The sequence below is a fragment of the Equus caballus genome, chromosome 14, assembly GCF_041296265.1.
Source record: "Equus caballus isolate H_3958 breed thoroughbred chromosome 14, TB-T2T, whole genome shotgun sequence".
NCBI classification, from domain to species: Eukaryota; Metazoa; Chordata; class Mammalia; order Perissodactyla; family Equidae; genus Equus; species Equus caballus.
In genome coordinates, this window is record NC_091697.1 from 35,446,435 (window position 1) to 35,474,128 (window position 27,694).

Sequence of the window (27,694 nt, forward strand, 5' to 3'; positions counted from 1 at the left end):
TCCTGGTCCCTGCGTGACCCAGATCGGTTGCTTAATTTAAGTCTACAGGCTGTAAAATTGGAAATCTTCATGTCTGCCTCTCGGTCATCAAATTACAAAGTTTTTGGAGTGCCTTTGTGGAGAGGCATCAAAGAGCAAAGACGCAGTTCATGCAGTGTTCTGTGTACAGCCCGTGATGCCCCTCGATGACAAGAGAGGATGAGTCACCGCCAGCTTCGGGGACTGAGAGGGAACGTCAATGAAGTCATGAATAATAGGTGCTGTACTAACACCTAAGAAGGTTAAGGGCAGGAATTAGTTGGCAGGGAAGAAAACAGAATGCGGGGGAGGCCAGCCACAGTCCTCCAGAGCTTCTGGAGCTCATTGCCATCTGGCCGCAGAGCCAAGAAAACAGAAAATTTCTTTCCTTTTAAAGGAAAAACATGTGGGGGTGTTGGAGAGAGAGATCCTTCTTCAAGGACAGAGAGGTGGACTTGATGGCCTCTGGGAGGCTTTATCGTGGCTGAGGGGGCTGGCAGTCAGAAATCGGTGAATTCGAGCACTTCTCTGAGCTTTCTGGGCTCTTGAGAAGGAAGATTCCGCAGAAAGAAAGAGCCCAACGTTGGCCACTTCTAGGTGGACCCCAACGTCCCAGAAGTGATAAGCAACCTTAGGATGTGCTTCAACCCACACCATTTAGGTAGTGAGCGGTTCAGAAGACATTTCTTGCCCTCTGCGCTAGAAGCAAGAGGCAAGGTTAGAGAGCTGGTGGTTGTGTTTCCACGGGCCTGCCAATCAAATACTTTCCTGGTGATTCCTTCTGGGAGGACGAGAAAATGATGATCATCAAGAAAATGACCAAATGCCTCACCATCTGATGGTATCTCCACTTACTTGTCAGTCTAAGTTAAACAGAAAAATCTCAGTGAGGGCAAGTTTAGAAGCCTGTAGACTGTCTAAGAGGACAGGAGATGACACCATCCCTATTGCTTCCACTGTGATGGATGTTGCCGCCTCATCAACTATGACGTGTAGATTGAGGGGTTCTTGGCCAAGACAAGAAAGTGAATAACAACAAAGGTTAGGTTGCCATAGGTTGGGTTCTCTAGAAGCAGGTGCAGAAACAGGGCTTGGCCTTAGGGATTAACACTGGTGGAAAGAGAGTGCAGTGGGAAAGGCCAAAAAGAATAAACTTCTGGGTTTTTTTTTTTCTTGGTGAGGAAGATTGGTCCTGAGCTAACATCTGTTGCCAATCTTCCTCTTTTTGCTTCAGGAAGATTGTCCTTGAGCTAACATCTGTGCCAATCTTCCTCTTTTTGCTTCAGGAAGATTGTCCTTGAGCTAACATCTGTGCCAATCTTCCTCTATTTTATGTGAGATGCCATCACAGCATGGCTTGATCAGTGGCATGTGGGTCCACTCCCAGGATCCAAACCTGCAAACCCCGAAGCAGAGTGTGCAAACTTAATCACTACGTCACCAAGCTGGCCCCTAATATTCTGTTGTTTTAAGCCATTCAGTTTGTGGTAGCTTGTTAGTGCAGTCCTAGGAAACCAACACAGACCCCAACTTTCAGCTATCTTGAGTCACCCAGCTATTTTCTGACAGGCCAGCTCCTTGCCAGCCTCAGGTCTTTGATGATGTTGTGCTGGATATACATCATATTTATATTTAATGCATGCAAATTTAACTATTTATTTGGCAAAAATAAAGAGAGGTAGGCTAATTGATTGAGAGAGAGAGAGAGGCTGGGAGCAAGAGTGAATTAGTGAAGCTGCTGGGGCCCGCTCTGCCCGCTCTGCCCGTGGTCAGCGGTGAGTGGAGTGGGCAGGAGCCATGGAAGGCCTGCTCCTTCTCTCTGCTCCCAGGGACCTTGTGCTACGTGTGAGGTCAGCATTTAAGAATTCATATTCTTCATACAACAAGCCACCTTAAAGCAAGCTCGCAGACATATCTGGTGCTCAGCTGAAGCAACAGCAATTGCTTTCAGGACGAGAGGAAACACCAGTTGTGTTGGATTTCTTGCGAGATAGTATGTCATTCTCCAACGTGGTCCCTGCTGGACAGATTTGCAAGGGTGCTTTTGATTACTATCTAGTTATGATTTTCTTTTGGCTTTATGCATTGATTTTAGAACCCAAATGCTGAGTGAGACTTGATTCCTTCAAATTCACTTTGCTTGGAATTCCCCGGCGTGCTTCAACATGCCACATTTTCCAAAAAATTCTCCCTTCGTGCCCTCATCGGTGTTGAATTTCTAGCTTCTTCAAACTTCCATAAGTTTTCCGTCCATCTTCTCAATGTATCTTCACTTACAGGAACTTGTGCACATAGCAGCCTCCATTATAGATTGCATACAGCCATCTCCGTTGAGATTGGGGGCTAGATATCTTTGAACCTCTCCAAAGACTGGATGGATGGATTGATGGATTGATGAAGGAATAAACTGATGAGTTTATAAATTTCAGAGAAAAAGCAAATGGAAACTAATAACTGCGGTAAAGAAAGCCTGACTACACTGACACTGCCTAATGTGAGTTTGGATACACCAACTGAGACTCAGATTGACAGGTGACTCCACACTCTTACAGGCAGCTGGCTTCCTTTCTCTGTCGACTTAAAAAAAGGCCAGGCATGGGGGCACCCCTTTAACCCACTGGCACTAGGATACGTCTGTCTGTCTGTATCATCTGTATTGCAACTCAGCTTGCTTGTCAGTTTCTCAAACAACTCTTCCTTGCACCTCCCAATCTAAATGAGGCCCCCTCCTCTCTGTCGTATGCTATCATGGCTGCTTCTTTTTTCTCTTCATAGCAATTGTCATAGTTTGAAGCCATATTGATATTTTTGTGACTTTTAGCTTAATATCTTTTATACTCTCCCACCTCCTGGCTGACTTTAAACTCAAGAAAGGTCAGATTCGTGTCTGTTTTCTTAACCCTGGTGATCCAGTGTCCAGCTCAGCGCCTGACATACCACTACAGCTACCCATGTCTAGTGTGAATCGGGGAGGACATGTGTATATCTTCTGGGCTAACCCCTCAGCCTGCGCAGAAATGTCTCCTACAGCTACTCTGAGTTAGTTCTCCAGATCCTTCTGGAACACTCTGGCAATGGGGACTCACTAACTGTTCTGACTGGGCAACTCTAACTGTTGGGATGCTCTTTCTTACACGAAGCCGAAATCCACTTCTGTGGTACTTCCACCTGTGGACACTTGTTCTGCCCGCAGCAGTTTAAGAGAATTTTGGTCCCTCGCACTTAGCTCTGAAAAGAGTTCCCAATTGGATGACAGCTTCTGGCTCAGCAATAGCGCCAACTTCTGGCCAAACCCTAGTGTACAGGTATCCCCATTAAACTGTGACGTGCATATCTGGAAACAAGGCTTTCCAGGCGCAACGAGTGCAGGGTGGAGAAGGGGGCGATCTTTCATCTCCATATCCCTGGGGATTGATGCGCTCCTTGTTGCTGAAATCGAGTGATTTCATAGTGGTCATAAAAATCCCTTTATTTTATAGTTGAAAAGTAATAAAACACTTTTGCATGCAGCCTTCAGGACTGAAACACCACTGGAAATAGACAACTTTTCAGCACCGATTATCAACTCCTTGTGGGAACTTCCCCAGACCATTTGTCCAGATCCTACTCATTCTTCACGAGTGCTTTACATAAATCATCTCACTAGCTCAGCTTCTATCTATTCCGAGTGGTCTTTCTCAAGCCTTTCAGCTGGAAGGAAACTTCCCCTCGCACACAGCACCCCACCACTTGGTATCTCTCCTATAAAGCTTATCAAAGTCTGCCTTGTATTACAGATGTTTTCCTGTTCCACTCAGCAATCAGTATGGATTTATATATTTGCCCTCCATTTATTATTTTTGCTAGCCATGGACTAAACCAAGTACTTAACATTTTTACCATTTTTTCCCACTTTACTTTCTTTGCTTTTTGCAATGACCCTATGACACAGGTGTTTATAACACCACCAATTCACAGGTGAAGAAACTGAAGCCTGGAAACTGTCATTTTCCTAAGATTATATGGTAAGTTTATACCAAAGCTTAGCTTATGAGTTCCTGGAGGACAGAGGCCATGATCCCTTATTCTCCCCACTCGCTCGTATAGTGTTTTGTACATAGCAGGTGATTAATGATTTTTTTTTTCTGTTGCTTATTGCTACAGACCCAGAAAACATCACACCACACTCGGAGTGTAGAAAGCATGTGACGCCAAGGAATCGAAGCCAGGTGGACAGGCTGAGCATTGGATGAAGTGAGAGCAGCCCTTAGGTTGAGCAAGGAGAGCACTGAGGAGCTGTGTTATGGTAGGAACCCCTGGCAGCTCTCATTGCGTGGCCACAGAAATACTGAAAACAACGGGCAGTGGTGGACATCTTTGAGTTTAGTTTAGAGTGGAGGGAGAGGCAGAAAATTTTTATTGTCTTGGCAGTTGGTCTGAGAATTCTTCCTGAGGAGAGATTTACAGTGGTGGGGAAAAAACCTCTTGATAAGCCCACCTACAGTAGACGCTGAGACTCTGCATATATAGCATAGCTGGGCCTGAACAAAGAAGAAGAATATATTTGTTGCTCTGGAAAGAGAGAGGGAAATATGAGAGGGATCGGGGTGGGTACAACCAGCAAGATGGTGACTCAGCCATGCTGGGTTATGCATGATGTAATTTCTCCCCAGAACTGCCTGATCTTCAGTAGATTCTTGAAAGCTTAGCAAGTGGTTGGCACAAGTAGATTTCTCTTGGAAAATGGGGAAAAGTCTGTGCCTCGGGATATGGGGGTAGAATGGCGACAGGGAGCCAAATGATAAGATTCTCAAGACCAGGAAACAGCAAAGATCTTGAGGATGGTTTAAGTCTTTCCTGAGCTGTGAAACTGGGGGTTCAAGGCAACATCACTGAGATCTCAAGAGTTTTGGGGGGCAACTGCCTGTCATTTGGTAACACAGCCACAAGTGGTCATATGACTAATTTGAATTCAATTGAACAGAGAGTAAATAGACATTTTTTGAGGACAAACCCAGTGCCAGGCACTCTGTTAGGTTGGACATTATCTCAGGGCGACTAGGAGAAATGTGAATCTGACCTATGGGAACGCTCCCCTCGTTTCTGCTGAGAATTCTTCCTCAGTTCTGCTGGTTGCTCACTGGTTCCTAAGGTGATTAACCCAGATTATTCTTCTAAGTGGCAGGACCTCAGGCTGGGGGCTTTCTTTTCCTCACTTTCTCCCATCAAAACTTGTCCATTTACAAAAAGCTACAGGATTTCTGTGAGAGTGTTCTGAACTTAGACCTGGAGACCTAGGAGGAAATCCCTGCTCCAGAACTTTCCAGCTGTTTGATCTAGGGCAAAGCATTTCACTTTTGGGAGTTTATTCATTTTGGTTTGTCTCTCTATAATGATTTTTACATATCTGTCACCCTGTGTATTGTGAGTGGCGCAAGGACAAGGGCGTTATCTTGTCTGTATCTTTAGTGCCCTAGCATAGGGCTTCACAGTCAGTTAAGGTTGCTATAAGAATGAATTAATGAATGAACACATATCCGTCCTTGCTACTTCCGTGAAGCTCGAATGAGTTAATGAATATGAAAGAGGTTAAAAAAAACCCTCCATAATTTGCTTGTTTATTAGAAATCTCATCACAGCTAGCTGCCACATTAGAAATTATAAAGCTAAAGCAATTTATTTAAGGCATTGATGTTTGAGAATCAGTTATATAGGTTATTGCGGCTGGGGGCTGCTTATGTTTTTCTGTGTGGGTTTTGGGGAAGAGTATTGATATTTTACAAAGGGAGTTTAATTAATCCACAAGAATTATGGACAGCAGTGATGGGTATACTGCAAAAGGGATTTTTTTTTGGCAAAGATCCAAAAATCTTGGTTTCTTCAAGCAGGAAATAAAATCTGTCAGTTTCAATTGTCCCCACAAACGCCACGACTCTAGCATCTTTTCTAAGACTCCTGGAAAAATGCAGTACAATTGTGACAGACTGTATCTTTAGCTAAGTCTCCATTTAAAATGAAGCACAACGAGAAGCCAGAAACAAATGACCAAGCCACATAGCGATCGCTGGACTTGGCCATCAGCCTGGGCTACGAACCATACGAGTCACGTTTTTCTTTGGGTTTCGTGCAAAAATTTCTCCCATTTCATTTTAAGTTGCATCTGCTCTGCACAAGTGATTTTTTTTTCCCGGAGCACCATGAATGATTTATGACTTTCTGACGCCGCATCCCACAAGATTACATAAGGAACAGAGAAAAACAAGTGTTTAAGCCAAACTTTAAAAAGAAAACAAACAAAAAAATTTCAGAAAGTAGATTTCGTCTTGGCTTCACTCAGATGATAGCTTTCTACTCACAGAAAGTGCTCCCTCATTCCAAAGTGCACCCCACTTATGCGAAGAGCCCCCTGATTTCCTTTCACTGTTGCCAGCACACTTCCATCAACTTAATGTTGGCCCCAGTGATGCCTGGGAACATCCAACTGCCCCGATTCCTCCTCTTCTCCCCCAAAGTGAACTTTGCAGTTGGATTGCATAAACGGCCTCATTAGTCTGGCTAATGACCGGACAAAAACATTGATGGGGTTACTATCTACCAGGCTTGTCATTTCTTTAATCATAGAATAATAGAATTTCCGAGTTTAGAGGAGCCTGGCACCATCTACTTCTATCTGTTGTTTGACAGATAAAGAAACTGATGACAAGAGAGCTGAGGTGACTTGCTCAAAGCCACACAGTGAGATTACCTCAAGCAGAGCGATGGACATCATTTAACCTCAGGGTGGGGTAGTCTGTGCATAGTTACCAAGAAACTCTTACCTCCTAATTTAAGTGGAGGTGATACCTTTGGATATTATTTTTCAGCTACAGGGAATTTGGAGGTTATCTGATGGAATTTCTGTTGCTGACTTGTTTATTAAGCCAGAGCAAATCCAGGGAAAGCAGCAACTGCTCGCAAGGCAAGAGCTGGGTTGAGGGTTTGAGTTCTGGGTAGTCGGCTGGACGGGGCGAGGTGGCTCACCAGAGTTGTCAGAAGTGGCCGAATGACAGGGATGAGGGTTTGTATGAAACCTAAGGGCTGGGTCAGTGGGCCTCCGCGCAGTACCTGGTTTGAGATGTAGGTGCAAGATGACAAATCGAAGGGGAGACCAAGGTGAGGAGTCGAGAAGGGACAGAGGGCAAGTGCTTGAGTGAGTGGTCAGGATGTGGGCTGCGATCGAGTACAGGGAGCGGGGGCCCGCTATTGGCTTAAGGGAGCAGAATTGGGTCATGTCGTTTCAAATTTAAAGGCAAGGATTGAAAACCCACTGCCCATACTACGAGAAAAACAAGGTACAGAACAGCGTGTGGAGTATGACTCTCTATATACATTAAATGGGCTCAGCGGTGGGATAGAGGGACCATGTAGTTTTCTGGTTAAGAGCACCAACTCAGGAGTCAGAAATCCTGGGCTTGCTTTTTTGGCTCTGCATTTTACCAGCTGTGTGATTCTGGGCAAGTCACTTAACCCCTCCATGCTGTAGACTTCTCAACAGTAGAATAAAATCTACCTTATCAATTTGCTTAAAGGTCTGGGAGAATACATATAAGGCACTTAGCGCAGTGCCTGGCACATAGTAAAAGGATAAAAATATGATAGCTATTTTTTTTTAGATTCGCCCTTTGGAATAAGGTGAACCTGGATTTGAAACCCAGCTCTGTCACTTATTAGTTGTGTGCCCTTGAGCAGGTTACAACCTCTCTGAGCCTCAGTTTCCAATCTGTAAAAGGGGATAATTGCCACATTATGGCTGTTGTGAGAATTAAATGAGATAACATAAAGTGCTTAGCCCAACATACTTAAAGAAAGGTAGTTTGGGGGACTGGAATCACCAGGATAATGTTAAAATATTTGATGATGGAATCAGAGAAGTGAAAGGAAGGATGCTCATAAGAATGTTGACAGTGACTTTTATTTTTTTCATTGTTGATGTCTGTGTTGTTTGAAAAAAATTGTGTTTACAGTAAGCCTGTTTTATTGAAGATAAAAGAATGGCTAGTAAATAGCAGATTTAAATAAACAAAGGTAAAACCTACTGCTCACTTCACGGTGCTCTAGTGCTAATGATGAGAAGGTAAGGCCAAAGAAAGACAAGCTCAGGCTGCAGCGGAGATGGACTGATGTCTGCAGACTTCTCTCCTAGGTGGAAATCATGGTGGCTGTTTTGGATCAAAATAATCTCTTTTTTTTCCAAATCACCTTATCAGGCTAAGTGTTTTGAGCATGTAGACATGATCATAGCCAGTAGCAGAAATATCCTAATGTTTAGTCAATTGGTGTTCTGAATTATGAAATTTCTGAACTGGAAATAATTTCAACCTTGCGACCAAGAGGCAAACTCTTGATGAACCTCCCCCTGCCTGGGGCCACGGTGAGGGATCTAAGACCCCTCCAGGAGGGGCTGCTGCAGTGGTGGTCTCCATTGTGGCCGCATGCCCCTTACTGTCCATCACTCCTAATTTTGAACTATGAACAGCATTGCCCTCCACCTACCAACCTCAACTTCTAGCAAGAATGCAGTTTGTCCAACATCCTTATGGTTGTCCTATTTGGAAGATCTCTGAAGGTCAAAAAATGGGCTTTTAAAAAAACTCAGGGGCCGGCCCCGGGGCAGAGTGGTTAAGTTTGCACGCTTTGCTTCGGTGGCCCAGGGTTCTGCCAATTCGGATCCTGGGAGTGGACGTGGCATCGCTCATCAAGCCATGCTGAGGCAGAATCCCACATGCCACAACCAGAAGGACCTACAACTAGCATATACAACTATGAACCTGGGGGCTTTGGGGAGAAGAAGGAAAAAAAAAAAAAGAAGAAGATTGGCTACAGATGTTAGCTCAGGTGCCAATCTTTAAAAAAATAAAAATTAAAAAATTAAAAAAACCCAAAACAACAAAACCTCAAGCTTTTCCTCAGAGGGAAGATTGATCCAAATATTCATACAATCCTTTGTTCGATAAATATTTGATGAGAGTTTGTACGCCAGGCACAGAGCTAGTAAATAAATAAATAAAAGAGAAAGAAAAGAAAAGAAAAAGCAGGGCTAGAGGAAAAAAGGTAGATTTTACTTAAAATTAGTGTAGAAAAAAGGGTGTTCCAGAGACACTAAGGAAGAGGATTTCCTTCTTGCGTTCATAAAACTGGTAGGTGGCCTTGGCTACTGTACCTGGTTTTTGGACTGATGTCAAGATTGGAAGGAAGGCGGCTGAGCTGGGAGTTTTCAGTGTTGGTGGCAGACTCAGGGGTGGGCAAACTTTGCCACAGGAAATGCAAAGCTCCTGGAAGTCGACACTGAGATCTTTCCTTTCACATTTCAATCTCTTTGTCCCTGTCCAAACTGTGAGTTCGTTCCAGTTTAGCAATTTGGCTTTCTAGTGCAAACTTATGCTTTTAAGTTCTTCAAGACTTCTGCTCCTGGCTGCCCCCTCAAGATGTGCTTGCTTGGCATGCCTTCCCAGGGAAGAGGGGACTCAGTTCTGCCTGGGGGTGTAGAGTCTGCCCATCCAAGCTAACAGTCCTTCTCGAAGCTGTGGAAAGCAGATTTGGGGATGGTGACAATGGAAGGTGCTGACATCCTTCTTGGCTGCTAACATTTGATTCTGGAGCAATGGGACATGAATGACAACGGACTCAATCACTCGTGTTCTTGGAGACAGTTGAGGTGTCATTACTTTGCAATGGGTGATTCTCTCTTCCCTGCCTGTCCTGGGGGAAGAGGATCCCAGCCCTCAGCAAGGGCTTCCCGGGTGCTTCCAAGGGAGGCTCCTGCTGAGGCTGAGTCAACTCTCAGGGTGGTGCCCACCCCCACTGACCCACTCTCCTGGGCTGCCTTTGGCTTCCAGCACTAACTCGTGGTGTCACCAGGGACATGGCACTTCATGGTTCCATCTGTAAAACGAACGGCATGAATTAAATCAGGACTTGGCACCCTGCCCTCCAAGGCACTCTAGATGTCCCTCACAGCTGTCTGTGTCTGGTGGCGGGAGGTGATAGGGCTTTTATCCTTAAATCAGGCAACTCCTCTTTAAGCCCTTTACATTCAGAACTATGTAATCTTTGCTCATAAGATTTCCTTTGGACAAAGTGTCTTCTTTATAAAAAATTTAAAAAAAGTTTTAAAGCCAATAGAATAATGCATTGCATTCATTAGTGCAACCTTGTTTTAGAGCACCAGCAATGTGCCAGGCCCTGCTACAGGCACTGAGGAGTCCAGCTGTATCAGCCACTGTTAGTGCCTTGCTCCTACCCCCCAGGACTCATCCTTCCCTTGCTCACCAGCTTCTTATTGCATGCACCTGCGACTCTGCCTGAGCGCTTTCTTGGGCTGCAGCGTATGCTCCGCTCTTAGCAGGGCAGCCTGGGGACTGATATCTGCAGGAGTAGCCTTCAATTCACACATAGGAGTTGGCATGAAATACCCTTGGTGGGGGTGAGTCTGAGGCATCCTCTCCCAGAGGTCCCCATTGGGAATATGACTCAATTGCTCATTAACACATCTTGTCTTGCCTGCCTTCCCTTCTTCCGTCTTACTTCTCCAATCACCTGCGGGTGCTTCCTGGGATCACCTCCCAAATTAACCACTTGCCCTTGAGTCCTTGACTCAGGAGCTGCCCTGAGAAGGGGGGAGGGGGAGTGTGGATCCCAACCTGTCCTTGTGGAACTTACAATTGCATGCGTGTGTGTGCGTTTACTAGATGACGACTAAGGTTCCTGTAGCTCCGGCTTAAGCAAGGAAGCAGAGCCAAGGACCTGAAGCTGCCTTTGATAAGGGCAAGCCCTGGTCAGTCTTTTAACCAGCCTCCTGATGAAGTTGCCAGATATTCACTGAATGCCAACGGTGAGCCAGTCCTGTGCTGGCCTCTGGAACAGGGAGCCAAGCACTGGATCGGAAAATGGACCTTTAAGATCCCTCCTTTAAGATCTACTGGGATTCTCTTGATTTAGGGAAACGAGATATTTCTAGCCTGGTAAGAGAAGGAAGGACTTATCCATGAACCACTTTGAGAAAAAAAGCAAGGCCATGGGAGATGAAGGTTCTGGGGTTGTGTTACAGTTCACAGGTACAAGAGAGATATAACATTAATATTAATATCAGTTATATATATGCATGTGTACACACACACACACACACACACACTACTTCCTAAAATTAGACGATAAGTGTACCAGTAGCAAATGGGTGCCTCCTTAGCCTTTGGAGGCAGAGAGGGGCTTGGTTCCTGAAGCAGGCTGGTCTGCAGAGCACATCTGATTAGGGGCAGAGGGACCCTCTCCAGGGGGCAGACCACAGAAGTGAGGGGGTACTGCATTACAAACTCTAGTGTAAGCAGCAGAAGGGTTACGTCTAGAACTGTCTCTTTCTAGGTCCTTTCAGTATTTACAAGTGAAACTCCACTGGGGGAAGAGCTCACCTTTAATAGGGTCCAGTTCCAAAGAGCACTGTTTTCCACTGAGTTCCGTGGGGCCCCAGACCTTCCTTGCACATAGGCTGTGATGTTTGACTCTCTCTTCCAGCAATCACCTTGGCTCTTGGCCCTCGATGATTAAGTTGTATGTTTCATCAGCCCAGGCAGGCGTGCAAAGCTGTTATATGAGAAATTTTGCTAAGTTGCAGAAGACTATGAAGGTTATATTGCCTGGCACTCAAACAATTGGTCTATTTGTTCAAATAAAATGGGTCAATTCTTATAAAGAAAACAAAGCCAACATGGCTGGTTGTTTGGCATTGAGAAGACAAAACCACTGGCTGGAGGAGGACGTCCTCGTCTTACAGCAGGCGGCCCAGCCGTGTTCAGTCTCAGACTTTATAATCGCCCTTGCTCAATTTTTTTTCCTTTCCCTTTTTATTTTTCATAAAATAAACTTCTGGATTCAACAGCAGATCTCAGTTGGCTGGAAAGGATCTCTTGCCTTCTCTTGGCTCCCCCATCTCTCTTCTGTCATCGAGATTATGAATTATCAAGTGGCCAGTTGCCGGGCCGGGGAGGGGGGCTGATTTGGATGGAAAGAGGCTCTGCAGCCTGTGTTTGTTTCCTCGGGTCTAAGTCCGAGCCCTAGCCCAGCTGCCACTGTGCCTCCCGGCCAAGAAGCGCCCCCTTTCGGTTCCCCACAGACCTAGGAAGAGGCCCAGCCCAGACGCTAAACAATTGGGAGTTCCCGGGAAGGGTGGTTGGGTTGGAGAGTGTCTACCGTGTGAGACCTGGAATCCCCCGAGGGTCTGGGCAGCCTCATTGTAGAGCTCAACTCAGTTTAATCCAGTTCCATCAGCCTTCAGAGATTAGACCCAAATACCAGGTCTGGGCTTCTTAATCAATTGGCTCTTCAGTGATCAACTTAGTCAACCCCTCAATTGGCAGACAGTGAGGAGGTGCCTCCCTCCAGGTTGGTGGCATAGTGAAGACCAACAGCTGGCTCTCTTACCTTCCCATCAGGCTCTCTGTTGGTCCAGAGAAGGAGGCATAACTTACAATGGAATTGGATTCTAAAGTGAGCCTGTTAAGAAGAAAAATTCGATGTGGTCAAAATTTCCCTTGAACATCTCTCAGAAGGACTTGCCTTTGTTGGAGACTGATGGAGTCAAAACATAGCCCTTTTTTTCCCGGTATTGGACCAGACCGCTGTTGCTTCTGAAATGACATAGCTGGCTTACATTTAGATGAAATGAAGAAGTGTGTCTAGAGTTACTCTCTTATGCAGTGGTGATGATGCTACAAAAGGCATGTGGCCATGGACCCACTGTCAGAGCACATCTTCTATCTGACACTCACCCTGGGGTCCGTGATCAGTGGGTAGAAGGACAGGTGGGACCACCTACACTATTGTATTATTTCGCTCTCTGGTTGTTTTGCTTATTTGAACATATCTAGCTGAATTTGTGTCAATTACACATGGCAGTAGCGTGAGTCCACTGTATACCACGGTTAAGGGCAATAATTCTGGAGTCACATGAATGTGAATTCAAATTTTGTCTCTGCCCCTGTCTTGTGATCTTGTACTGTTTACTTAGTTCTCTCTGTACTTCTTCCCTCATCTGTAAAACGGGAATAATAATACTTACCTCCTAGGATTCTTGAGAGATTCAAGTGAGAAAATATGTGCAAAGTGCTTGGAACATGGCCTGGCTCATATAAACACTCAAGACCTGCCAGCTCTGAGGATGCACATGAGGACAGGACAATGAGAATTTAAGGGTGTTCCTGAGGGCTAGGACTGTACATATCCAGAACCCTTCTAATTTGGGATTTCGTGCATTCCCTTTTCTCCCTCCTTTCTTATTTCCTCCCTATCTCTCTTAATTTGGCTGGGTTTGCTCTTCCACCAGTTTGAAAATAAAAGCCAAAGCAAAGCAACAGAAGGTGAAGCTTCTTGGGTTATATTGCAGGTCTCAGGCACAAAGCACCCATGCACAGCCACAAGGTATATATTACACATGTTTATGCCTACGTGAGATTCTCCACCTCCCTCGGACATGAGATAATGTCTTTTTAGCCCATGTCTCAAGGGGAAGGAGCATATTGAACTGAGTGTAACTTTGATCTGATTAAGGACAGAATAGTTGCATTGGGGATGTTAATTACCCAATAATTAACAATTTAGACATTATTATTTATGCTTAAGCAAGGTTTGGAGACATAAAGCCAGTCCTGTGTCTGTTACGCATTCATGAGGTATCCTTGGGCAAATCACTTCACTCTGGGTCTCAGCTTCTCTTTGTACGATGAAGAGGTTGAATTTCTTCTGCTAGTGAAAGCTTTTCATGAAGCGAAATCCTACACTGAACTCCCATATTAAAAGAACCTACCAAAGTGGGGCCCTTCTGGTGAAGAACTCATGGGTGGTCTAGAGCTTTTCCAACGTGAGGTCTTCGTCTCCCAAGAGAGCCTCTTATGGACCTTCAAGATACCCTTTGACTCCAAGAAAAAAACCCTCTGTCCTCAATAGTCTCAATTAAATGGTGCTTCCACCTTTAACAGTCTAGAATCCTCTGGATCCCAGTGAGATGGGGACTAGATCTTAGATGGAATTCCAAAGCAGCTGTGGAAGAAGACAGGCTGTCTTCATTTTTGGACCACTTTCTCTGAGGCAAGCGCTATGCTCAGCATCTTGCAAAGGTCATCTCATTGAATCCTAACAACCTCTCTCTAAAGTAGCTACTATTATTATTCCCATTTTACAGTTAGGGAAACTGAGACTCAGAGAGGTTAAGTGGCCCAAGATGACAGAGCTGGGGTTTGAACCAGGTGTGTCTGTCTCCGGAGCCCATGTTCTTAACCATTTTTCTAGCTTCCAGCTGCTGAGGTCAGTTAGAGAGAGACTCTGCAGGCTTGAGGACGGCCGCTCTATTGTATTATCTCACTCTCTACTTAAAACCACAGTTATTGTAATTGTTTACAAGTGGTTGCCAGATGTAATTTTTGTTAATGGACCTTTGTAAACTTGCATGTTATGAACATAAATAATTCACACCCTGAATGAGCTCGTCTGTTGGAGTGCCCTCGTCATCAACGCTGAGACACCCTGGAAGAAGTGTTACACGTGTACCCTTGGAGACAGACTGTAGGATGAGTTTCATGGCAGACTCACTTGTCCTTGGGCTGGACAGGGAAAGTTGCTTTCTCTTTTGGCCGCGGTCTTAGCCTTCTCCAGTCCCTGGCCAAGTTCAGGAGCTCCTCCCCATTCAGTTGTCCAGTCAACTTGGAGTCAAACTCCTGGCTGGCCATGCACCTGTTAATCAGGATGACTCAAGCCAAGGGCTAAGCCAACAGCTGTTTTGACACCTTAAATGATGCAGACAGCCCAAGAAGCATGTTGGCTCTGCATTGTCCTTCTGACTCATCATCTTCTACGTGACTTGACTCCCCTATCCCCCTCTGCCACTTCAGAGGTGTTTTTCAGTTTACAAAGTATTTTAAAATCCATTATTTCATTTGATCTCCAAGTCACCTCTAGGAGCTAGATAATCCTGGCCCCAGTTTCCAGATGAAGAAACCGAGACTCAGTGGGGTTTCATGACTTGCCCCAAATCGTGTGGCTACTAATTAGCAGTGCAATGACTCAAATCCGGGCTTTCTGTCTCCAAATGATATATCCCAACTTTGACTCAAGCTATGGGATTTAAAATTCTCTACCTTTCTTTTCTCTCCTAGTTTGACCTCAGACTTCATAAGCTCCAGTCTCTCCAGCCCTGATTCCATTACAGTGGCTGGTAATCTTGGTTTCAGATCCTTATGGACAACAGAGAGGCTCTGTTTGTCTTCCAGTTTGTTCCATCATTTTGTCGTCCTTTCACAAACATTTATTAAGCACTTACTGTATACCAGGCGCCGTGTTCAGTGTTGAGGCTACAAGAAAAACAAGAGATAATCCTGACCTCTCTACCATGTTGGATGCCATTGACTAGGTTCTTCTCCTCTCTTTCCATCATCGTCTACTTCTCCTCCATCCATGCCTTAAATGTTGATCCAAAACAAACAACAACAATAACAACAAAACCAGGAGGAAGGCCTGAGCTGAGAAATACAGATCTAGAGCGTTGGTGAGGGTCAGGCTGCAGTGTGGCCGGGGGAATCACTACCCATGCTTTGTGCTGCTTGAAGCTCGGAAAGGAATGAGATTACCTAGGGAGAGGGCACAGAGCAGAGGTGCCTGCAGGCTGGATCTGCTGCTTAGACACTTGTATTGAGCCTACCCTGAAGTTTGGAAAAAAGTGAATTAGTCACTGACATTTAAAAATCAGAAAAAAATAGCATAAAAATCGAAGTTCCTGGCTTTTCTTTAATGATGGAAAGATTTGGCCATACTGGGCCCACATCACAAGGCAATAGATAACTGGAGCTGACTTGCTGCTGCCCCTTTAGAGAGGCACACAAGCTCCAGGTCCCCACCGTCCCCAGATGGCCCGCTCCTCTCATTTCCCTAAGCTGCCTGGCCCCTGAGGACTCTTGAGTCTGTGATCCTCATACAGAGCAACGGGCGGGAAGGACGCCCAGGGAACACTGGTGTACATCAGGTAATATGCTCCTGGGGAGACCCCTTTTCTGGTTTCACCTCCAACTCTTCCTCTTTTCTCCCGATTCCATTCATCAGATGTGAGTTCGGTCTTAGGAGGGAAGGGCCTCTTCAGAGATGAAGTTCAGTGTGTTGCTCGTTGCAGTGGGTGCAGGCGCAGGCGGAGGGGGTGGTCCCTCCCACTAATAGAACTAAGCCCATCCCCTGGTCGCTAGAGAGTTTGTAAGTAATCAATGCCAAAGAAAGTGGGAAATTAAAAGACTCCCCAGTCTTGTCTACTGAAAAGAAAGGATAAAGAGGGTTGGGAGTTCCACGTGCAGTTTTCGAGCCAGTAAGTGCTCAGACCAGGGCTGGAGGTAGCCTGGCTTCTGCTCTCCAATTGCCGCTGGACTGATTTCCCTCACGATGTAATCTTGTTATCCTGCGGTTACACCGGACCACGTAAATCAATCCTTTGTTCTCCAACAAGACAAACACCCTCTTGCCTGCCCTTTTCTGCTTTTATAAAAAAAATCATCACAGTATTTTCTGCTTTAGCCTGAATATGCTTTTATGAGAAAAAAATTAGGAACCCAAAGGCATATCTTGCACATTCTCCAAAGAAAACAATGTCCTGGGTTCTGAGTTGTTTGTGCGCCTTGCCTAAACTCTTTGAAAACCCTGAAAATTATACTATTTCTTTCTTTCTCTTTTTTGTAAGCAAAGTGACTCATTGTAGCTGAGGCTTTCCGTATAATAGCCCCCATTCTAGGGCTTCAAAGAGAGTAGCCGCTCACTTCAAAGATGCCTTTTAATTTGTCCTTTCTTAAGACACTATCAACTTAGTGAACCTGAATACAGTGTGTCGGGTAAAGCACTCAACTGGGAGTTAGGGTTCTGGATTCTAGAAGCACTCTGTGCTACCTTGCTGTGTGACCTCAGGGAAGTCACTTTCCTCTCTGGGCTTCAGTTCCTCACTTGCAAAGTGAATGGATTGGACTGGATCAGCCTTCCCAAAATTTAGTCATTCAAGTACCGCTTTCAGTGATTTTTGCCACAACCTTATATTATCTGTTTTATTGTTAATATGCTATTTTTGGCTGATTTTTAAGTACCGGCATGTGCTGTATAACGACATTTGGGTCAAGAAAAAAGTGCATATATGAGGGTGGTCCCATAAGATTAGTACCATGTAGCCTGGGTGTGTAGTGGGCTGTACCATCTAGGTTTGTGTAAGTATATTCCACCATGTTCCCTGACAAAGAAATTGCCTAACAACACATTTCTCAGAACTTATCCCTGTTGTTAAGCGATGCATGACTATACATTTCTTTTATAAATACATTTTATATTGCTATTAAAAATGGAAAAACAATTTTGTGTCCCCCAAGTAGAAGAGAAACTAAAAAATAAATACAAGGAGGACAAAGCTCTTATATTCCAGTCAGATACTGTTGACTGCCGAGTCACGGGCGCTCGCTTTGGCTGAGTGCTCTGTGCCAAGCCTTCCTATGCTGTTCCTCATTCAGTCCTTGCGGTAACTCTGTGAAAGAGGGGCTGTTATTCTCCCCATTTTACAGATAAGGAAACTGAGCCACGGGGAGGTTGAGTAACTTGCCTCAGGTCCCAGGGTCAGTGTGGGCCTTAGCTGAGATTTTAACCCAAGTGAGCCGAGCCAGGGAGCCTGCCGATGCGGGCCAGCTCTCTCTTTGTTAAAAAAGGGAGACGAGGCTGGCCCCGTGGCCGAGTGGTTAAGTTCTCGCGCTCCGCTGCAGGCGGACCAGTGTTTCGTCAGTTCGAATCCTGGGCGCGGACATGGCACTGCTCATCAAACCACGCTGAGGCAGCGTCCCACATACCACAACTAGAAGGACCCACAACGAAGAATGTACAACTATGTGCCGAGGGGCTTTGGGGAGAAAAAGGAAAAAAATAAAATCTTTAAAAAAAAAAAAAAAAAAGGGAAACGAGCTTGTGTCAGAGGGTGTTAAAGGCACACCAGCTCTGAAGGAGAGTTTCTCCCTGATGTAATCGGAAGCTGTAAAAGGGAATCAAAGAGGACAATTTGCTCGCCAGGTCATTCACTATCTTCTACCCCTTAACTCGTCCCTGTGCCCGTCATCTCGGATGTCCACCTGACTGAGAAAAGTTCTGTTCTGTTCTGTGTTTTGCTTGCTCTGTACCTAAACCCTTATCTTACTCATTTTCAATGGTTGAGTATCATATTTGGCCCCTGGTTATTTTTCTTAAAATAAATTTTAGAAGAAAGGCACAAAATGGGATTTTTCACCCGAGGCCGCTCCCCTCCGTTAGGAACACAAAGGGAGTCTGAGATTAGCTGCAATCAGCTGTGTCCCTATAATGTTGCAATAATGACCTGGAGTATCTTTTAATAGCAGTTAGCACATCCTGGAGGACCAGTGTGGCTCCTGGGCAATTGGCATTCACGTCACTCAACATCCCTCTTTCACCTTGGGTTCCTGGGGGACCCAGGGCAGTGGCTGGTGGCAGCAGGTAGGAGTGGGGGGACGCGGGTGGGAGGCAGGCAGGGATGGGCATGCAGCCTCAGGACCATCTCTGGAGCAAGTGTGGTGCTGAGTTGAGACTGCAAGCCTGACTCATAAGCGGGCCCGGGGCCAGAGGCATGAAAAGTTGATCCAAACATTTGTGCAAAGTGCTTCCCTGATGTGAGATAAAGGGCCCCCATCAATGTGACGCGTTCCCCGTGTTCTAGGAGAAGCAGTGTCGAAGGCAGCTGGCAGGTGCAGTGGCCTGGAACTTCCTGTCAGAAGTGCGAGTCTTTCCCGCTGCCCCAGCCCTCACACCCTGGGTGGCTTCTCCCAGAGTCTGAGGAAGGGGGTCATGGGGTGGCGGTGTGGCAGCTGATTTCACAGCGCAGGGGCTGCAGACCTATTCTGACGTTTGCCTTAATAATCATACCAAGAACAGTTACGGAGCCCATGCTGTGTGTCGGGCCTTGGGCTAAATACTTAACGCGCATTATCACGTTTAATCCTCTCAGCAATTCTATGGGGTCAGTGCAATGATCATCCCTCTACTGGGGATGCAAACACTGAGCTTGGAGCAGCCAAGTAACTGGGAACTGGTGAAGCCAGCGTTTGAAGCCAGCCAGTCTGGCTTCAGAGCCAAGCTTTTAAGCCCTGCGATATGCACAAAGAAAGGGTTTATTGGATAGATCTTTGGCGGCTCGCAGGATGGAAAGGAAAGGAATGTCGGGTGGGACAGGAACCAGGGCTGATCTGGGGCTGTTTCTTTAGGCCACTGCCATTCGTGACTCAGCTCTAACCAGCCTTCGGCAGTGGATGACATACCAGCAGCTGCTTTTCTGGTCTGTGGTTTGGAGGGGCAGCTGATCATAGAATGTGCTGTGTTTTATTACACTCTGCTCTGGGCTCAGCTCTGGGGTTGGAGGTATAAGGACTGAGGGCTGTGTGACCTCGGCCAAATAATTTAACCTCTCTGGGCCTTAGTCTTCTTATTTGTAAAATAGGGGCAAAAATAGTACCTATCACAGAGGAATGTTGCAAGAATAAAATGAGTAAATATTTGCCAAGTGTTTAGAATAGTGTTTGGCACTCAGCAAGCACCATAGAGTGACTGTCAGTAAAGGAAGGGTGGCTGGTGGGACCCTGACAGCTGTGGATCCCGAACACTCTCCCCTTAGACTACGCTGTCAGCTCACCCTGAGGAATGTGACTGCTTTGCGGCATTGCCCTCTAGAGAACCTTGCTACTCAAAGTGTGGTCCATGGATCAGCAGCGGCAGCAGCATCCGTGAGCTTGTTTGAAATGCAGAAACCCAGGCCCCCTCTTAGACCTACTGAGTCAGTCTCTGCACTTACTGAGACCCCCAGGTGATTTATAGACACAGTCAAGGCTGAGAAACACAGCTTTAGAAACTTTAAAAGCAAACAAAAGAAGAAGAAAAAAAGCTAGAATCTCCTCTTTCCTGGAGGTTCAGTCAAAGCATGTGCTTTGGGTTTCCCAAGCAGGAAACTTTAAGATAATAATAATTCACATGTTGGTAGCACTTCACACTAAAGGGCCTTCACATCCACTTTTTGCCTGCTTTGCAGGACCGCCCTTTACGGTACACAGAGCTGCCAATGTTATTTCCATTTTACACGTGTGAAAGCTAAGGCTCAGAGCCTTCAGTGATTTTCCAGAGTTACCCTGCCGCCAAATGTCAGAGCCAGGAGTCAAGCCCAAGCCTTCTGTGTCCTAATTCAGGGCTTGTTGCAGTTTCCACACTGTTCATCAATGACGAGAACATCATTGCCCATCATTTCTCCTTCTCAGTGACCCACACGCAGCCTGTCACCACGTCCCATAACTCTGTCCCAACAGGATGACTTGGATTCAGCCTCTTGTTATGATCACCCTGGTTCCAGCCTCAGCTAAGCTCTTATAATAGTAATTACAATATTAGTTGTTGCATATGGAGACTCATTCTGCTAAGATTTTTCATTGTGTTAATTAACTCATTTAATTCTCCCTGCCACCCAAAGAGATGGTGATACGTATTATTATCACCATCCTATCACAGGTGGTGAAACTCAGGCTCCAAGTGAGAAAGTGGTCCAAGATAGCTTGTTCGACAGGTATGATTTGAATGTGAGAAGCTGGGCGTGCCTCAGTTTCTGCACCAGCTTCTGAGCTGGTCTGTCCATCCTTGGTTGGCTCTCCAAGTCTTTGTCACATGGGCTCCTGTCTTCCCTCCCCTTCCTGCTGCCCTCCCCAGGAAGCCTTTTCTTGAATAGCACGTTCCAGGGAAGCTGCCTTCTTTTTGCATTTCACAGCACTCGGAAATATCCATCACACTTTCCTGTAAATTACTCATTTGATTTCTTGTCATTCTCATGAGAGTGTGCGCTCCCTGGAGGCAGGGGCCGTGTCTCCTTGATCCCAGTACAGAGTAGGTGCTCAGCAAATGTTTATGGAATGCACACAGCTCGTTGCATGCGTTTGGTTTCTTCACCTAGGCAGCCATCATATAAAGAGAGCATCCAAAACAGCTTTTGTATTCCCCACGGCACATAAAGGAGTTCTGGAACCGTGTAGATGGCTCATATTTATTGATACGAAGCCATGTGTCCCCCTCAGTTATTCATTCACTCAACGAGCATTCATTGAGGGCTGAACAGACACTGGTATTTAGTCCTCTGCGGTTCTTATCTCTGTCTAGGACAAAGTGAGGTGAGGCGGTTATCATCACCCTGCTTGTCACCACCAGGATCCTGCTGGAGATTTCCGGCCAAGGAGGGCCCATGGTAAGGAGACACTCTACATCAGATGACATCTTGGACACAGCTCGAGATCCTGTGTGATCGGTGGTTCCCCAGGTCACAGACTGAGTCCGGGCTCATGTGTCAGGCAGAGGCCCTTAGGGAGGCCAGAGCTTGTCCCCTTCCCAGCTCCTTGGCAGAAACCAGTGCCAATAAACTACAGGAGGAATTTCTGCCTTTGAGTCATGAGCCAACCTAGTGGCTGCTACAGATCAGCTAAGAGAATAAGTCACCCAACCTCCTGTGGTTCGCCCCAGAGCTGGCGCCACAGTGGGAGCCGGGCAGATCTTCCTAGGAGGGCTGGGAGTGCCAGAGATAACAGCTGAGCTCAGGTGAAAGCCTTCTGGATGGGGACACCAGGCTTGAGGGGCCGTGAAGAGCTCTTTCATCTCCAATCCACCCCGTGCCTTGTCATCTACCTGCTGAGAGGCCACAGCTTACTGGAAAGAATCTCCCCGTTGGGTAAATTCATGTAATGTGGGTGGGCAGGGGCCCTCTGTTCTGCTCCACCAGGTGAGAAGATCCTTCTGGTTGATTAGCTGTGAAGGAGTTGGCCTGTGGTCATCCTGCCTTGCAGTCCAGTACTGGGAGGGCTAGTTCCACTCACCACCCACCCTTTGCAAGAGTCCCGTTCTTGTCTTCCCAGACTGAACCCAGTTGAATTTCCATGGATGTGTGAGCAGTTCTACCATGAAGGTCTCAGGAGAGCGCCTTCAAGCAGCACAGGGAGAAAGAGGGGAGGGCTTGTGGACGTAAGGAAGGGGAAGAGTCTCCTAATGTTGGCTTTTGGGAAACGTCCCGCCAGATTCCCTACTTCCTGCCTTTCAATCTTTTTGGTACCCCCTACCCCTTCCCCAGTCCCTCTTCAAGTTGCTCTCTTTCCTCTGATCCTCAGCTCCTCCCACAGGGATGCCCCTCCCGACAGAAGGTTCTGAGCCCCAGGGATGCGAACCTTCCTGCAAACGACAGTAGGGTCAGGCTCAGGTGGGAGGTGGGGGTGTGTAAGGCATCAAAGTGACTGGTGAGGCAAAATGATTTATTGGAATATTCATTTGTTTTTGAGCTTCCTCAAGTCTCTTCTTCCTCCTCCATTTTAAGCTGATGGCTTGGCCTTTTTGGGTTTCTTGCTTTACGGATTCCTGTCCACAGAAGCAGCCTGCAGCCCACAGCTCGTCTGCACCTTGTGAAGAGATACTGACATTGAACCTGAAGTGAGTTCACTCATCTGTTGCGCAGCAAGCCAATCTCTGACACTGGGTGTAGTGGAAGAAAGTGGGAATTTTATTATTGCAGAGTGCTGAGCAAGGAGAGAGGGCAGCTAATGCTGAAACCCCACACTCCCCGAAAAGCTAAAAGGAAGGGTTTTTATTTGGGATTTTATGTAGGGGAGGGGGAGCATATGGCCTTGCTGGTCAGAGCTTTTCTACCAGCCTGTCTTTGGCCTTGAGACTACTTGCAGAGAGGAGGGAGCCCATGAACTTGCTGGTTAGCAGCTTTCCCACTAGCCCGTATCTCTTTGTGGGGAGGAGATAATGAATCCAGGTGCTTATCCTTGGCAGTGTCTGTCTCCATGGAGGATAGCGGATTCTGGAGCCAGGAAGCCAGGGAGCAAGCAGGGAATGAATGTTTTGGTTTTAACCCCATATATGCTGGGTTTAATGTAGGGAAACTGATATTAGGGCTGGCGTCAACACCATTAGGTGTCCTTGAGGGAGGAGAAAAGGAGGCAATGAGCAAGTCTCCTCTGGAATGGAGAGGGAAGAGAGATCTGGGGCTGGGGCAGACTGGTGTAGGGAGCAGGGGATGCATGTCCTAGGCACATTTTTGAAGAGTGGAGCTTTCTGCTCTGTGTGGAGGTCCTATGGGACATGTGGACCGGCACACCTTTCTGTGGCAGCTCCCTAAGGAGATGAGGAGACCTGGTGGGGATGGCAGCTTGGTGCTCTGAGGAAAGCAGGACCCTGGGCCTGGTGACTTGGGTCATGGCAGAGTTCTGTGCCCTATGCAGGTCATGGAGAGAGTAGGGCTGCTGTGTTTCAATGGGTCACTGCAGGGGTGGACCTTGGTGACATTGGTGGTTTCCACGTTAGGCTGGAGGTTACAGACCCTTTTTCTGTTTCTGAAGCATCACATGATTGTATGGTGTTTATTCATGACGGGGAGGGGAGACAGGTGCTCCAATAAAGCCTCTCCCCCTCCATCTCCAGGCTGGCAGGTTGAGGGCTCGGAGTAGGAAATAAACTGATTTTCAAAAATAAAGAAGCTGATATGCCTTTCAGTCTTGGGTTTAAGGCCTGCAACTTGTCCTTGCCTCCTTGATTCCAGGGTACAGACTCATCCAAGGAAGGGAGGATCTTTTCCTTTGACATTATTTCCTTTACAACTTGTACAATCCTCTATTCCTTTGGCATTTCCATTTATTCATTCATTCCATAAATATTAATGGAAAGTCTGCAATTTGTTAGGTACTGGGTTGAATGCGGAGGATTCAGTGGTGAACAAAGCCGGCCCCTGGCCCCACGGACCCTATAGTCTCACCAGGGAGACATATATTCATCAAATAATTCTACAAATATTTATATATACATATGTACACCTGGATAAAGACTGAAAGGAAAACAGATGCCGCTATGAGGGTGAGTAGTAATAGATCTGATACAGTCTGGAGCGGGGTTGGAAGTGGAGGGGGGTCAGGAAAAACAGAGTGATGTTTGAGTTGAACTTTCAAGTCTAGCTGAGGTGTGTGTGTTTGTATGTGTGAATGTGTGTGCAAAAGTGAGCATGCCTGTATATGTATGTACATGTATATGCATGCATGGAGTATTTCACTGAGAGGGAAGAACTTTCTAGAAGGCCTTGGGGTGGGGGAAAGAGCGCAGTGCCTTTAAGGAACTGAAAGAAGTCTGTGTGGTTGCTGGAGGTGAGGCCAGGAAGGGGGAAGCAGCAAGGTCCCCTGAGGCCTTCGAGACTGGATTGGGCGGTTTGGCCATTGTCTTAAGAGTAATGGGAGGCAGTGAAGGGTTTTAAGCCTGGAGGTGCTAGGATCTGATTTACATTTTAAAAAGATTGTTCTGACTGCTGTGTTCAGCAAGGACGCAGAGAAGGCAAGAGCCACACAGGGAGACCAGAATTTTAGAAGGAGGTAGATCAGGCTGTAATCATGAGGGAAGGAAGATGTTTAAAACATTAGGAAGTGAAAAACAAGACAAAAACAAGTTGCAGAAGCATAAGTATGATTTTATTTGTAATTTTAAAAAGAAGAGGCATATATATACGTGTGTGTATTCTGCATATATATATTCACACCATAGACTTTTGTGCAGATATAGCTTGTTTCCAGCCCTTTGCTATTGCTGACACTTCATTATAAAATGGAAAACAATCCTGGACTTGGGGCCCACAGGCTCGGGCTACTGCTCCTAATTGCTGACTCTGGGCACATCATTTAGCTTCTCTTGCCTTAGTTTTCTCATCTGTAAAATGAGGGTGTAGGGGAGGAAGACATTTCCTCTACCTGCTCTGGGTTCTTCTGGCCAGAGAACGAATTAAATTCACATGAGACAAAATAACAGGAGAAAATTAAACAAAGCTTTATAACATGTATACATGGGAGAGGCTCAGGCAACCTGAGCAACTCTCCAAAATGGCTGAAGCCACCACCTTAAATATTCATCTTTAGCCCAAGACAAAGGAGGACATTGATGGGGCTGGGGGAGGGGAGAGTCGATCATGGGAGATTACCACACAAGTACGGTAAACAAGAGTCAGATTATTATGCAGACTTGAGTCCTTGCCTTCCACATTGATGAGAGTTTCTAGAGATAAGGTCATTCCTCCTTCCTGGTACAGAGATGGAGACACCTTTACAGATGGAGATTTTCTTTGCAATGTAAATGTCTCTTAACCAAGGGTAAGTAAATTCTACTTTTCAGAGTTTCTTTCCTGTCTGCAGTTTTTAAAAGTAACCAGCCCAAAATATTCCTCATGCCAAAGAGACATATCTTGGGGTGGCCAATTCCAGTCCCCCACAAGGGTATTGGGCCTGATGAGCTCTAGATGTGAATTCCTTCTTCTTCTAGATGCTGGTAACTCCAGGCAGAAGGAAAGTGCAAAGGAGAAGGGAGGCAGCACACATTATGCAGGCAAGTTGTGTAACCCCAGCACTATTTCAGCAGTGCAGAGTTAGGGTGACATTCCAGAAGAGACTGCAGGACTGCAGGGAGTGAGAACATCTTCCAGGGCAGCCTGACAGTAGGAGGAGTGGGCAGCTGTCTCTGTGCTGTGATTTACTGCCTGCCTGGACCAAAATAGCCCCATCTCCTGGCCTGCTCCAGGAAGTCCTTCCTGGTAAACATGAAATCCACTTACCCACGACTGGTGCTAGATGTGCCTCAAGCTATTCCCCTCCAGGGTCCCATGAGCCCAGAGGAAGTAATTATACTGGTGGAAAGAAGGGGACCAGAGGGAGGAGGACTCAAGGCCTAGCCAATTTTGAGAAGAGGAGACTTGGAGGCACCTCCTCCCTTATGACTGGCTGGATTGGGGTGAGGGTGTATGCAGCTTTGGGAGCAGGGAGAGGGTATTACTTACGTAAGGCTGTACGTTGAAACACAAGTTTGCAGGATGCAAATTATTATTCAAAATGGAGATTCTATGGCCCAATTAGTTGGAGAAACACAGGCTTAACCAAAGTTGAACAGGTTTTCCGCTATAGGACTTCTTAGAGCTATAGTAAGCTAACTTCATCATGAATCCTTGAGGAGGAGAAAAATAATATACGGTGTATCGACTGTTTTTGAAAAGAGCACTTTCCAAGAGAGATATTTCCCAGATCACACTATCGGATCAATAGACTAGGCCGTCAGTCTGGTTGTGGGGAAGGGGGCCTGGGTCTGACTTCCACCTGAGCACCCAGCACCTAGACACTGATGGGTCCATGGGGAGCATGTGATAGTTATTGAACTGAAAACTTCCAAACAAATTTTGCTTATTTTAAGATGTGGTTGGGGATACACATTGGATGCCTAAATTCCCTTGTGTTATGGACTGAATGTTTGTGTCTCCTCAGATTCGTGTGTTGAAATCCAAATCTCCAATGTGGTGGTGTTAGGAGGTGGGGTCTTTGCCAGGTGCTTAGGTCATAGGGTAGAGCCCTCATGAATGGGATTAGTGCTGTTATAAGAGACACAAGAGCTTGCTCTCTCTCTCTGCTCCCCACCATGTGAGGATGTAATGAGAAGAAGGACATCCACAAACCAGGAAGTGGCTCTCACCAGACACTGGATCTGCCAGTGCCTTGGTCCTGGACTCTCCAGCCTCCAGAACTGTGAGAAATAAATTTTGGCTGTTTAAGCCACTCAGTCAATGGGAATTTGTTATCGCAGCCCAAACTAAGACACCATAAAACGCTTCTTAGTTCTCGTTGTGTGGGTCTTCTGTTAATATCAGTAGGAGGACCCTAATAAACTTCACTCAGAAAGTTTTCCTCATTAACTTTGAGAGATTTGTTCTTTATTCCTCAAAAAGATTCCAGCGTGCATCTATTGAAGGGTAAATTAATTACCTGAATGTTAGGAGACCTGAATTCAAGCTCCACTGATAGGTATGAAATAGCTACGCTAAATAGCTAGTCGCCTAAAGTTTTAGGTCCTCAGTTTCCCCATGTATGAAGGATTTTGTATTAGTCAGCTTTGCAGTGGCAACAAATAGTCCCCCAATCTCAGTGGCTGACAATAACAAAGGTCCACTTCTTGCTCATGTTCCATGTTGACTATGGATGAGTTCTCTCTCTGTGCCAGAAACTGGGAATCTTCATTCCAGGCCCAGGTTGGACGGGCAGCCCTGGAGGGGGTGGACTGAGTTAGGTAATGGCTCTTAAAGCTTCTGCTGCAAAGGGCCTACTTCATATCTGCTCGCACCCCATTTTCCAAAGTAAGCCCTATGGCCAAGCCTAGCATGGACAGGACAGGGAAGTATGCCCCTTCCATGGGAGGGCACCGAAAGTCAGATGACAGCAGGAAGACACCTCACCCCTTTACCGGGGATCACTGTAAATACGGATACAGTGTGTCACTAGATGGTATTTAAGCTCCTTCAGCTCTAGCTTTAGCATTCCTAGTTTTCTCCTAGAGCAGAACTTTGGAGAACTGGTTTTTAATGGAATTTAATGAAACAGAGATAGGTGCCCACTTGCTGGCAGTTGGCCACAAAATTCTAGAATGGGATTTTTGCAAAGACAGTGACGAGCAACTGGATTAAGGAGTGGTGGCTGTGATTCAGCCCGGTTCTCTAAGACTCCTGCCAGGTATATCTCAGCTGGTTTTAGAGGTGTCGTGAGGCTGGTGACTCTGGAGAATGACATACGCAGTGAGT

General features: G+C 46.2%; 1 long non-coding RNA gene across 3 annotated transcripts in view; it reads left to right on the forward strand.

The window, feature by feature from the left end:
- Nucleotides 1-27,694, forward strand: part of LOC111767747 (uncharacterized) — an 80,433-nt gene that overhangs the window by 41,295 nt on the left and 11,444 nt on the right. For 2 of the 3 annotated variants that reach the window (XR_011425033.1, XR_011425031.1), the window contains exons 6-10: nucleotides 4,162-4,303; nucleotides 21,223-21,307; nucleotides 22,421-22,533; nucleotides 23,788-23,958; nucleotides 25,402-25,464. This is a non-coding gene — a long non-coding RNA (uncharacterized lncRNA). Of the gene's footprint in view, nucleotides 1-4,161; nucleotides 4,304-21,222; nucleotides 21,308-21,968; nucleotides 22,534-23,787; nucleotides 23,959-25,401; nucleotides 25,465-27,694 lie in introns of all 3 variants that reach the window. The other variant, XR_011425032.1, reaches the window with a different exon arrangement.